Source organism: Acanthopagrus latus, chromosome 3, assembly GCF_904848185.1.
Source record: "Acanthopagrus latus isolate v.2019 chromosome 3, fAcaLat1.1, whole genome shotgun sequence".
In the NCBI taxonomy this organism is placed as follows: domain Eukaryota; kingdom Metazoa; phylum Chordata; class Actinopteri; order Spariformes; family Sparidae; genus Acanthopagrus; species Acanthopagrus latus.
This window is the reverse complement of record NC_051041.1, coordinates 24,703,832-24,718,646: the sequence shown is the minus strand read 5'-3', so window position 1 is coordinate 24,718,646 and position 14,815 is coordinate 24,703,832.

The window sequence follows — 14,815 nt, the reverse complement described above, 5'->3', positions numbered from 1 at the left end:
GGCTGTCAGAAGGATGAGGAGATGTTGAGTGTTTGCAATCTGCTCCTCAACTACTGCTCCTCATCTACTGCTTTTTGAATGACAAATACAGACTACCACCAGCCACTGGTATGGAGAGGTGTTTCCTCTAGTGGAGCTGGTGTTTGGCTGTAGTCTTTGTGGTGTGTTCAAGTGTATCTATTTGGCCGAGCACAGGGTTATGCAACAGTTAAACCAACATTCACCAGCTTTTCCGTGTCACCTGGGCCCTGAGTATAATCTCCCAGAGCCACTAGCTATAGAAATTTTATCTGTCTCACTCAAGACACCCAATTTCTTCAAACTTAGGGCATCTCCAATCACCAGACCATTACTTGTTTCAACCAGATTAATCCAGTCCTCATTTGATGACCTGTTATTGAAGACAATGACACCATTCTGCATGGTGATAATTTGAAGGACTAAAGAAACATCAATGGAGGAAAAAAAAGAGAGATTGAACAACATGCGGTTATTGTCCTTGCACATTTATGTGATTTTTTTTTTAAAGCTATTGGAAAGTGCCCTTCTTTAACTAGAAACAGACATGTTTTTTGCTTTAATGTATCATGTATCATATACATGCTGATTGTGAAATGGAATGTCAATAGGATAAAGACACCATTGGCATTCACATTGGTTCCCTAGAAACTTCACTTTCTTCATGCTTGTGGTTCACCAGACATGAAATCTGTGAGGAAAATTAAGTATGACTGGTGATCCAGTCAGGCTGGCAGCCTGGTACTATTTATATCAGCTTCCATGTCTTCATTACAGACTAAATGAATGAATAAACTCACATTTTGTTGTTGGTAGTTGTACTCAGAGGAAAAAAACAAACAAACATCAAGCTGTCTTTGGAACGGCAGGGCCACCAATAATACCACTTGGAAACGCAAAGCAGGGGAGTTGCCTGCTTCCATTTCATGACTAACTCTCTGTTTTTCTTGGTATGAACTGCTTATTATATCTGACATACACACTGCAAAAAATACATGCCAATTGTTTCCCTGCAATCTTAGTATTGAATTTGGACTGTGATAGGCTAAAAAACCTCTCAGTGAAGGGTCATATTCAAAATTTGCATTGAGATTTATAGTTTCTTTTAGAAAACATGTATTCTAACTTTAACTTGAGGAAGTTAGGGGATATCTCATTGACTTCAATAAAGTGGAGTTTATCAAAGGTCCAATACTATACTGTTTTTCATCAATTTCACACAGCTATCAGAGATCCAACAGCTCTGTATTCGATATGCATTGCCCCAAACCCATCCCTGGTCCTGAATTTCAGCTGTCTAAAAGTCACTCTACAGAGCTCTATTCAGAGCAGTCTGTTTCTGTGCCTGCACCTTTAAATGCTAATGAGCTCCATCTGACAATGCCTGCTTGAAGAGCCCTGCCTGTTACCTCAATCTCAGGGAGAGGATGCCCCTTGACTTAGCAGTAGCATGTGCTAATGTTTACGGTGGATGTATATATGTATCGCTATGGCTCGCAGAGATTTTTTTGTTCAACCATACCAGTCTGTCCCAGAATCGGACCCAGGAGAGGCTCCTGAAGAAGTACAGACTCTGTGGCTGCAGTAGGACATTTCAGAATGGTTAGTGTGTCTGTATAATCTTAGTTTGTTTGTATGTGTTGCTACATTTACCACCATGAAGCTAATGGCTAACAGCTAGTGAAAGCTGTGTTTGTCTCCAACTCAGTCTCCAAACTCTTGGACACTGTTGGCATCATATCTGTCTCCAGTCTGCACGTTTCCAGACCTTTTACTGTGACAACCAAGCTCCATCGTAATATCATTAACATTAAACTTGCTTTAAACTCCATTGCATAGCGGACTGAAGCGGTCTAGTTAGCCGATTTCCAACTGACTTCCTAACCCTAGCCACCTAACCCTAACCACAGCCCCCTAACCCCTACCCTGGTTTGCTCATTGACCGGCAACAGTGGGGAACATAGGACCCTTTTTCTAAAAAAGTGGTCATATGTTTCCTGGTCACATACAAAGAGGGGAACATAGGACCCTGTGGGTGAAAAGTGGGGAACATAGGACCCGGGGAACATAGGGATGACCCCTTCGTGGGAAACTATAAATACTATTAAACCACGGTGACACTTTTCGGTAGCTCGGGTGCAGTTGCTGCGTCCAGTACGGTTGGGACTGATCCTTTTACAAGGGTTAGTGTCGAGGCAAAGCCAGCTTTGTACTGGCCCTCATTACTGAAGCAGTCCGATATGAAGCGATTAGTACACGCACACAAGCTGACAAGAACCGTAGCTAGCATAAAATACGAAACGCAACCACTGTCTCTTCTGTTGTTCTGTAGCTGGGACAGAATATAGGCACTTATGCTGATTTGTACAACCAACAACAGAGCTATTTGTGCGTCTAGCTTTGAGCAACGACATTGTGAAACACTGCTGGGATCCTCACATGATATTATTACCATGGGCCAAAACTTGAAAAAATATTATCCTAATTTTAACAAACAAGAATTATCCAGTGTAAGGTTTAAGTTTCCATGCTAGGATTTCAATTTGTGTGATCAAGGATTGATTCAGGCCATCAAGGACTCACTCTTTTGTGACTGAGGGAGAGTATTCTCAAGGAGTCTAATCTATGAGTTGTGTCTCTCAACTTAATGAGACAGAAACCCAGCATAAGTGGGGTGGAGTTTTCCCACACGTTGAATCATACAGGACTGTAGGTCTTTGGAAAGTACCTGGAAGTCCAAAAGTCAGTGTTTCATTGTGAATATTTTTGACCAGTTTTTGATTTGCATGATAGCCATCATTAATAAAAGACAGGAATACTGATATATACTGACTATATTAATGAGAAGGCATCGAATGTTTTCTAAAATGGGAGACTCTTATTGCCATTTTCTTCCATGTTCATTACGCAACATACAATAAAGTTTTACACTGAACAAGCAACATGCTGACTACCTGACTCATTAGACTGGCAGGACACTAATACAAAATCGAAATCGGTGTGTTCACATACACAGACAGTATGTAGGATGTGCAACCAGAAAGCAGTGCCACATACGCCTTCAAGTGTTGCCCTTCAACCCACAGTGCAACAAACAATTGGTTTACCGCATGTTGTTATTAGCTATGCCCTGGGCTTTGGGGCACATGTTGCCAGTTGCTTATCCACACCATCCTCACCTTATTTCCACATTTGGTAAATTCACTGATTGTGATACAGACCAATCAATTTGTGGAAACTTGGGGAGAAAATTCCATCCCCCAAGTGTGTTCACTAAATAAATGAACTATCATGTTGTCTGTTAAAGCTTAAATTTTTGTCAACATCTAGACAGCATTATAGTAGATTCATAGCAAGCAATAAAGTGCAGGTATTTGTTTCAGTGATAGTTTCACCACAAGATAAGGTTTTAAATAAAGATAATGAGGAAAGAAATAATCATAATCTAGTTTACAAACCTTTTAGGTAAATGGGAAATGTTAAATATCATAGTGACCTGGCAGACAGGTTTAGTGTGTACAGAAACCTGCAATTGTGTTAGTCTCTGAGTCATGGCTGCACCTGAACAGACACTGAGTTATCAAGAAATAATTGTAGTGAAGCAGGCAAAACACAAGATTGCATCATCTCCTCCCAACACCGCCCTGACTTGGACTGCAGACATATAATCTTCAGTCACTGTTTAAATGTTCACAATTTCATGAGGAGTAAGGTTGTTCCCTTGGCGATTTACTACTAATAGGGCCATTAATGCAAAGTTTGTCCTGGGTGGTGCTAGAGAAAATGCTGAGGGTCATTAAATTGTAAAGGTTTTACCCCTTGAGAGCATCCAGGTGCTCAGACAAAAGATAAACTTTAGGTAATCTTGTGTGTAAAGTCTACATTTTGACCCGGCCTTTGACAATATTTAGTGGGATTTTTCTAGTTGTTATGATGTTGGTATGTCCAGACTCATCCAGTTTTAACTGGTTTGCCATGAAAATTGATACAGTTATTCAAGAGTCCCCAGACATTCTCCTGTAAAACATAAACTTCTGTATATCTATTCATGGCTGTATTTCTGATATAGTATAAAATGTCTTAAAAACCTTTCAAGATATTTCTATCTAATTTATCCAGAATGAGGGTTGGGTCTACTGAATTGGAATGTGAAACAGTCCACAGTGACCATTGTGATGTATGATGATATCATGATTGTCGGGGAGATGCTGGTCAAAAAGTAACAATTTGACACACACTGCTGAGCAAATGGTTTTGTCTTAGAACCACATATCCATAACTTTGCGTTCAGCCTCTGGAGCTTGAAACAAAGTTAGCCAGCTAGCTAGGCTAACTATACTAAAGAAGTTATGCTAAAAAGATAATTGCACAAATGACACCAAACCTGCTGCTCTAGCTTTCAGGGGAGACACTACTTGTTTGTGCTCCCTGGCAAAAAAAATAAATAAATAAAGAATTGAAGGCACCAAAATAAAGGGCACAGTGGATGATGGCTTTTAACCACCATGATAGATGATGCCATTGGCCCAACCCTAACACCAGCATGTAAGCGTTGTCATTCTGACCATATACGCAGCCAACAGGAAGTGCAGCCTCACTAGCATGATTTTCAAAACTCTAGTCTCGCTAAGCTTATGGTGGCTCCTCAGAAATGTACAAGAAATTACCTAGAACTAAAGGATTTTTCCTTTCAGGAATGTAATTATCCATGTAAAAACTATGGCAATTAGTTGTTAAGATAACTTAGAACACAGCAACCTTAAGAATCATCAACTGGAGATTCTTGACATGTTTTGCTTAGCACTGAAGTCCTGGATGAACCAATAGACTGATTAACAGAACGACGGACTCATCAGTGAAACACCATTTGTTATTTAGCACAGAAATCTGTAAGGTACAGAGTAAAAATTTGCTCCTCCAGTGATCTTGGTTCACATACCTTGGATACTTCTGCGTCATCACTTCTCTTTTGCCCTCGGCCCCCTTCGCTAGTGCACTGAGGTGAGTCATCTGGTGAGCAAGAATGCAAAATAGTGACAATGAGGCCAACTTTCTCAGACGTCGAGACTCAGCCATAAGGCATGAGTGAAAAACAGACATGAGCAGACCAGAGGGAAATGTTGTAGTGAATGCTTGGTGCGTCACTGCTGCTTCAGGGCAAGGAGCGAGTTAGATCGACCTGACTGTCATCACTGTTTATAGGGAAACATACAGCTGATGACATCTTCGAAAGCTTGGGAAAGGGTGCGGTTAACACTCTGTTAGTCACACGCTCCTTTACAAACACTGAACTCTTAGATTTAATTTTTTTTACCTTTAGCAGTTCAGTGTCATTGGGGTACAAAACATTCAAAGGCATTTCACTGAACTATTATTAATCTGCAAAAGCTGTGTTTAAGAGCGAAAGTCCTCTGCTAAACCAGGTACGTGGTTATTCGTGGTTATGTCATGAGGGATTAACATTAACATATTGCCTGACCCTGATCCATCTGTGGATACACAAGAATGATGCTTCAGATACCAACTTTAAAGCCACAGTTTTAATACCAGGCCTTGCTCCTCTGGTGAACATTTAGTATACTATATGTTAATAGTGGCTACAGTTAATGTTTGTATATAAACAGCAGTTTAGTACTGCAGCCTGCTCTTTTCAGTGAAAAAGCTCTAAAACCCTACTGTACACACTACTTCCACAGCACTAAACAGCAGAGAGACACAATTAAAGACTAGCAGGCAAATGTAGTGGAGCATTTAGCAGCTAAAGAGACATACATCTCCCTCTGGAATAGAAACCAAACACAGATCTAAAAGAGACTGAACATGGGACTTCTATTCATCAGGTGACCAAATACATTAGTCCAAATGACTGACAATGATAATGATGTGAGTTTCTGGAAATATTTCTCGGAAAACATCAGTGTATCCATCCACCTAGCACTTCACTACACTCAGTGCATTTACATGACACTCAAGAAAACTGAATTACTAATAACTAATAATTCGATACTCAGGCAATTGCAGTTGTCTGATTGAGCAGCATAGTCAAACTATGGCTGTAATCCAACTAAGCTGTGCATGTAAACGCACTGACTGTCTCCAGCACAGGTTGCCAGATACGGTGAGTAAGGTACATACGGACACGGTGGTATAAATCCTGTCATCTCTCTCGGTGACGACAAGTCTCTTTTCATTTAGCTTGCGTTTTAGCCAAGGACTAATTTCTGACACCCACAATTTGACATTTTTACATTTGTTTGAATATGGATGCAGATAAGACGTGGCAGTTTGGAGGTGCTGAAAACAATTGTGAGACAAATTATTTGAGACATTCCCCTTTGGCAGGAGGCTGCAGACTACCAGGACCATAACCTCATGCCATTAGATCAAGTCTTTCTGTGCTGGCCAAATTAACAAGACTCAGTGACACTGACACTCACACTCCCTCCACTAGACACCCTGTGTCAGGAGTTCAAAAAAAGCTGAACAGAACTGAGGCTGAACCCACAGTGCAAAGACAGTTTATTCCGACACAAAAAAACCAAAAGCAAAAACTGGATCCTGACACCGTATGTTACATTAATGTAGTCTCCTGACTCAATGTGTGACATGAAAGTGTTTCACTGTTCACTGCATGTAAAATGAGATTTCCTGCCTTTTATAATTATAAGGTCCAGGTGCTATTGAACCACTGTGAAAGCATCAAAATGCTCAATCCATGGAGTAATGCACACGACCAGTATTCAAAAACTGTGAGTTCAAAACAAGCTATCAGGACTTCTGTAAGGTTGTGACGTCACAGTGACTGACCTCAGCCATGCCCCCACCACGGGCATCAGTGCAAAAACATAGAGAACTGATATGGAAACACGTGAGCAGTGCCTTCCTCAGGCCTGTGGGAGCTGACCAATCAGTTCAGACTGAGCTTTTCAGGAGGGGGCCTTAAAGAGACAGGCACTAAGACGGTACAATCAGAGGGTGAGTAGAGGCACAGCAGCAGTGTATGGAAACTGTGGCGCATCAAAACTGCAGCAGCTGGTAGCTCCAAATTATGCTACATTTTAGGGAACCCTGATACAGATTCAAAAGTTGCACTTTGTGTTTCTTTATATTTGTATATGAATAACTGTAAATATGTTCAGTAATTTGTGCAGCACAATTGCGTTATGCAACCCCGTGTTGTATATTAACCCATAAATTACTTTGTATCTTATAACAGAAAAATATAGTTTTTGCTTTTTAACTTTACAGCACGTAAACATTTTGTAATATGTAAAAATAGCAGCTTGCACTACAAAACATATCAAGGATGCATGGAAGTGGCAGCATTCACCAGTGAATATTCCGGCACTGTTAAAAAACAAATCCTCTCACTCTCAAGAAATTGTGTTGGTTTTCTTTAACGATAAAACATACAATTTGTTACCTGAGAGTTTTATTCATTAACATTTTCAGTATGAACCTAGAAAATGACCATAGAATGGGACCTAAGTTGTGTGTTAGGCTGTGTATTCCTATCCAGATACTGACAAGAGTGATGTATGATATCCTTTATGTGTTACATTTCCTTGAACAGTACTTGTGGTGTTAATTTCTTTGTTTATTGGGAAAAATACACACGTCCATCTTTCATTCTGGACTATTATTCTTTAATTCTATCTTACTCTATTCTTCTGAAGTGCACCACCAAACAAGACATAACTCTTGACATGCCTGAGCTTGTAACTGTGTGCTTGTCACTGCTGAAAAGGTCAAAATGTTGCGAAACTCAAAGATGAAAACTGTCTGTGGCGTTATCATTGGATCAATCTGACTTCTGTGTTTTACTGTAAATGATTCACAAGACCTTTTTGCACATTGAAAAAGCGTTCATAAAAATGACTCCATTAGAGCAGCCTTGTGTGTAAGCCCTGCTGCCAGCAGTGCTTTAAGTATTACCATGTCAGAGCAGATGTGGCACGCAGAGCCACCCTGCTGTCCCACCAGGTGGACTTGGCAGTGCCAGCCTCACTCTGTGTCCTGGATTAGACTTGGCTGGCAGACATAACAAAGAGATTGGGGCTAAGAGATGGTTGCAAGTGCAAAGCAGCTGACACTGAAGCTGACATGTGAAGTGAACCAGTTTGGTCAGAGGGACGAGGGGGCAATGATATGTTATAAAACGATGTCTGGGAACATGGTACAAATGTATGTGTGTACTGTACACAGTGAGGTGTGACTCAGTTTGTGCATTTCAGTTTCAGTTTATGGTGAGCAGTGTGGCCAGTTTCACACTGAATCTTGTATCACTACGTCATTTCCCACCATTCAACACATCCAAAACTACTAGTGAATTTAGCATTTTCATATTTGGCATTGTTTTCACATTCATTTTTCTTTACAAATTCCCACTTAAATTCTTTATGCAGAACCTGTCTTTTTTACTGTTATGCCCTATGCAACCAGAGTCATTAAGTGATGGCTAGTAGCAGTGAACCATGGGGTAGTTTCACTGGAGCAATGGCTGAGCAGGGATACTGACTCATTAGATGTACAGTAGAATAAATTGGACCCAATCATTCAAACTTCATTGATCATTCATTCTGAATATCATCAAAGTCAGTAGTAATAAATAATTGCTTTTATTTACTCTCAAAACTTCATATATTTCAGTTTCACTTATTACGTTATGTGACGACACAGATACCACTCTGATCTCTGTATGGTAAAAATGAAGATACAGCCAGGGGAACCTTTGCCTAGTTTATCATAAAGACTGGAAACAAGGGGGACAGCTAGCCTGGATCTGTCCAAATGAAGATCACTAATGAACATGCCATACGTCATTTGCTTGAGTCTGATGTGTAATTCCCATGTCGCCCTCAATGTATAAAGTATGGACATTTGTCTCCCGGATATTTGTCACTGACCAGACGCATCAAGATCAAGATTCAAGATCAATTTAATTATCACGACCAGGGCCCGTATTCACAAAGAATCTTAAGGCTAAAAGTAGCTCCTAACAGGCATCTCCTAAAAATAATGGGCCAGTTGTAACTTTAGGACTCATAGGACTCTTAGGACTAATTTTTGAAAATAGGGGTTATTCACAAAACATTTTAGACCTAAAAGTAGCACCTAAGTCTGGGAGACCTTAGAAGTTGTCCAGAGGACTCCTAACTCGCTAAGACCTAGTCACAGCCAAGTGTTTTGGAGATGCTAAATGACAGGGAATTATTAAAACAATGTCGGATGGACCACGAAGGGATTGAAGTTGTGGTTGAGTTGGTGACGGACTCAAATACGTCCCCAACCAACCAAAACAATCCAGTAACACCGCAGTTAAAATGTTTGGCAATGGAGAAAATGCAGCTCTTCGCACGGGACTAGTATTACCTGGGGACCTCAAGTGATTTGGAAATGATCCCACCACATCTGTGTTTTGTACGGCGCATTCACACAGGATAAGCTAAGTCTGTGTTTTAACTCGAATTTACTGACATTATCCCCCGGGTCGATCGCACCAGAGCCCTTGCTGTAGCAGCACAACGGTTAGATATGGATATTTTTAATATAATAACTGATGAGCCTGTTGAAAGTTGGAAAAAATGTTCCTTACCGCATGCTGCCATGCATGCAATCCATCTAATCTGCTTTCGAGATTTCGCTCTCTGATGAGCCTCCTGAATTTGCACTTAAAATGCTGTCAAAACATTCATTTATAATTCCCAATGCAGCCTCCATAATTCTCAACCGGGAAAAAGGCAGAAAAAGTTGTGGAATACACAAAAAAATTTAATAAAAACAAAAAACTACCCGAAATCACAGAGACGACGATTTGCAGGGGACTAATATTATCAAATGGTCTCTGTGTTTGGCAAAATATGGTAGGTAATTTGTGGTGGAATTTTTATTTTACATATTATGGACATGGCAGATTCGCACAGGATAAAGATCACAGACGACATCCGCAATTATTACAAATTACTGGAGGTCCAGAGGTAATACTAGTCCTGTGCGAATAGTGCTTTTGTCAATCGGAAAAAGTTGCATTCCATCAATACACAAAGTGTCTTTGATGCATGTTAGAATATACTGGACATTGTTGCGAAATGGCCCGGATCAACACATGATTCCCGAATTTTAATGGAGAGTGGTTTGACGCAGCTTTTTGAGCAAATGCCGCTTTTATTGGCAATCTTCTAATTTGTAATTTTTGTCCGAAGCGTTTTCGGTTTTTTTTGTTTGTTTGTTTGTTTGTTTTTTGGAGGGGGGGCACTTAATTCTCCTTATAAATACATTTCTTTATCCAATATCTTTTCACAGGCTTTGTCACGGGCTTGTAGGCAACTTTCTTATTTTCACTTCATGTATTGCGAAGCCTAAATGCCTTTTCAATGGGCTGCCCTGTCACTCAACAACGAATCACCATTGTCACCGCTTCTAAGTGCGTCCTTATAAAATGACGTCATCCATAGCAACAGGGAGTTACTTCTAGTTTAGGAGTTCAATGTTTTCATAACTAAAAGTAGGTCTCAGCGGCTTTGTGAATTACTTTTAAGAAACGACTCCTACCTAAAAACTTTTAGTCCGATTTAGGAGTACTCCTAACCTCAAGATAGTCTTACGGGCCCAGGTTTGTACGACAAAATGATAGTTGTTGTCCCCTTGCTATTTATAAAAACAACGTTATAGAGAGGGAGGATTATGTATTAAATCCTAGAAATACAAAAAAATAAATATATACTTCAGGTTAACTGCCAGGGACAAATTCAGGACTCTCACAGCCTGAGGAAAGAAGCCACTATATTATTTTCCCCTCTCTTTTCTGTAACATAATGTTCATGAAGGAAAGTACACCTCCTCTCCAGCTCCAGTCAATAGTAAAATATATCATTAGCCGACAGTGGAGGTTCTCTGCAAATCATTGCTGCACTCAGGTTGATAAACAGGAGTGTAGATAATTTAATCCCAAAAGTGAAAAAAGTAAACCTGAGATCTAGATCAGAGCAGAATCCGATGTAACTCTGACTTAACACTATAACTTATACTATACAGTATACCACTGTCATATCCAGTACATTGGGGTACTACTTTGAGATCATACTGTCTGTTACAAACTGCATCTACAAAGCAGTCAGGGTTACTAGTGGGTTTGTAATCCGTAAGTAATGGTATGCTTGCAAGAGTGTTTTTCTCTAGCAAGCAAAAGGAATAAGGTCTCAAATGGTCTGAGACTAAGGCAGAAACCAAAATTTAACCTCTAAATAACACTGCATTTAAAACAAAAGGATGAGGCTGCATGGTGCGGGCATGTTCCTACAGGTACTAGTGAGTCGATGACATACCAGTCAGGACAGCTGGTTCTAGTGATACATCCAAGATTTTGAAGGATTATCAACTGCAAAAAACACTGCTGCCATAGTCTAAAGACTAGATTCTACAACACAGGGTTCATATGCAGTTTCAGTGATGGCATGGTAAATAGTGTTCTTGTTAAGTAATTTACAAGGATTGTGCCTATTTCATTTACCATTGCAGTGTGTTGCTGAAAGGCTTTTCATTCCATTAACTTTTTTGCTTGTTGTGTTTTGTTTTGTTGTGTTTTTTTTTTTTTTGCCTTTTGGCCCTATATGTCAACAGATTTATTGGCATAAATGAAGAAACTGCATGTTTTTATGTATCTGTATAGTATACTGTATATTGTATAAGAGTCAGTTTGACACATGACAGTAGAAGACCCCCCCTAAACCTCCAAACATTTTACAAGGTCATAGTTTGTTGATCTTTCCACACAGATGACTTCCTCTGCCCATGTTAAGGAGGCATAGAAAAGAGAAATCAGCAGGATGAAATCGATGAGCTTTGGTAAGAAATGGTTGGATGGGATTAAGTGCCATTCTATCAACTAGTGCATTGCCTGTAAGAAGCATGTATTCCTATAGAAAAGTGGGAGGTTAAGTAGCAACTGAGGTTGTGTTTGAAGGTGGGACATCAGGGATATGATTGGCTGTTTTTGATGACTGTTGATTATACCATTATATTTCACCTTAAAAATGATTTACCTTGCCTTGTTTGGTGTCATTATTTTCAGCACAACCTCCTCTGTGACTGTACAGTTATTTTTCATTTTGACATACTATATTAACACTGTGGACCAAAAATCCCCAAATAACATAAAATCAGAGTTAGATTTTTTACTGTGAAAACCACAAATATGTTTAATGAACCAACTGCATTAGTTATAATGCAAATATAAATTGTTGTTTGCTAAATTTGTGCATAAGTTTTTGAGATTTACAAAGTTATATGTAACTATTTACAATTAATGCAGGCAATGCCTCAGGCTCAGGGCTCCTCAGCTCATTCCTGCCTGTTCCACATTCAGCAGTCTCCTCCTTGTTTTGATTTAAAACATAAAAAAACGACTACACTACATACTAAATATGTCACAAATCTCTCAACTCTCAAAACTTGCCATCTCTGTCGCTGTCTGTATAACCGCCAGCGTCCTTCACACAACTTCCCCTGTTCCTCAGCAACCAAACTTGCTGCTTTCGAAGACTTTTGTGGCAAAAGCCCATTATTACCATTTCTTCCTGCACCAGACACAAAGCAAATGTGAGGCAATGTTCGCGAAAAAGCGTGGCGGACATTATTTAAGTCTGGTTTTGGACGTGGACTCGGTCCATCGACTCGGGAGATGGGCCGTGTGGGGGTGGGCTAGCAGCTAGCTACACACAAACATCCACAGATTCCGATTCCACTTTGTTGTCCTCGCGTATCCGGATCTCCTCAGACTGGAACAGACTCGGTCCAGACTCGTTTAGTCTCATTAATCCACAACAGTCAGAATAGATGCACAGAACGGGACCGAGCTGCCAGCAAAATCACGGTCCAGCTCATGCCGCTGCAGGTATAAATCTGCTTGTTTCTTATGATATGTCGTGGAAGTGAGCTCTGCAGTGATTGGCTCTGGTGCGCACGTGGCTATGGTGGCTATGGTTGACAATGCTAGCGGAATTCGTAAAGCATTTATGAAATAATTTATTAATGGTATCATTCAGTGCGTTTACATGCACAGCTTAGTCGGATTACAGCCATAGTTCGACTATGCTGCTCAATCGGAGTATACATGCCTGTGAGAAAATCAAATTACTGGCCGAAGCATGTCATCCCCCGGTACGATAGGTGGCGCTGTACCCATTTCATCTAGTCGTAACAGACCTACGTCCGGCTGACCTCTTTACATCACCAGCTGCCTCGGCATTTGAGAAGGATGCAGTATGAAAAGTGAGGAGAAGCTACATCTTTGTACACTTCGTATAAGGTGTACATGATCATTACACAAACTGGATGCACAATCCTTCTACTTCCGGCTCACGTCCTGAGTCTGCGCAGAACGCAAAATCCGATCCAATCTGATGGAACGTATACATGCAGGAGTAATGCGACTATCAATCGAATAATCTAGGTGTGTTACTCCGACTATGAGAAATCCGATCAGGTCCGATTTTAGTCTGACTAAGGTGTATAAATGCATTTTAAAAATCCGATCATAGTTGGACAAACCCAATAATCCGGTTTTCTTGAGTGTCATGTAAACACACTGATTGTAGTCCAAACAAATGCGACATTACACACCCCTGAACCACGCAGCAGCCATGTCGAAACTCTCAGATCAGTCTGATTCTGATCTGCAGATATATTTGAGGCACACATACACAGACAAACAGACACACACACGGACAGACAGAGGTTCCTTGCTTTTATAGAGAGATGCTGGACTTGAGCACATAAAGTTCAAGGTCATGTAGAGCAACTGCTTTTTCAAAAACCAAGCTGAATAAGATTTTTGCATGTAATCAATCTAAATATTACACATGTAAATTGAAAGACCAGGCCTTGACTCATTGATGTTGGTTGTGCCTTGGATTAAAGAAGTTCTTGAGGAAAATTTCTCAGTCTAACAATTTGAGAAAGAAGTAACCCTTGACTCTGCTCCCACTATAATGATTTGCTCTGAGTGAGCCTTTAAGCTAACATATGACACCCAGCAGGCTCTCGTGTTGGGTATGCTTACAGCCAGGAGGGCTATTCTAAGAGTAGATATGAACTTCCCCGGCCTTTAGGAAGCTGCTCAGTGATACAGTTTCCTGTTTATATTTAGAGAAGATAAGCACTTAAACTTCAATTTGTACAGATTTCTGGAGCTCATGTACAACTTGTGGAAAATGTTTGTGTGTGAAGTGTTCTTCTTTACATATAGTTTGAATTATACTGTATCACAGAAGAAAACACTTTTTTTTTCATTGTAGAACATAATTTTGAATTAATAACACAAAATGTGTCATTTTGATACCCAGAGGGTTCGCTGTTACAGCTTGACTTGTGACATTTTTTTTCCATTACATCTGCTGGCCTGGTTCTACTCAGTGTGATTTAGCACAGCAAGGATTTTTCATTTCCACAACCACTGGGATACCTGCTTGAAGGTGTGTCTTAAACTACATATCGATCTCAGCAGTACGATTGAAGAATCAGTGGTAACAAAGTCACTCCATTAATTAGAACATGGTTCATTTCCCCTAACTTTGTCATAATAAAAACTCCCCATTATTGAGTCATTTAAAAGCAGTAACTAGACACAACTCCCAAAACAGCTGACAGTGATAACACTGAAATACTGAAACACAGAAGATGAAAGTACAAACAGGACGAGTGAAACTAAATTAGAAGCTGTAAAAGTACTGAAGGCTGAACACACTGACTTTTTAAAATGTCTTTCTCTAAGGATTCCTGGGTAACAATTTGCAACAGA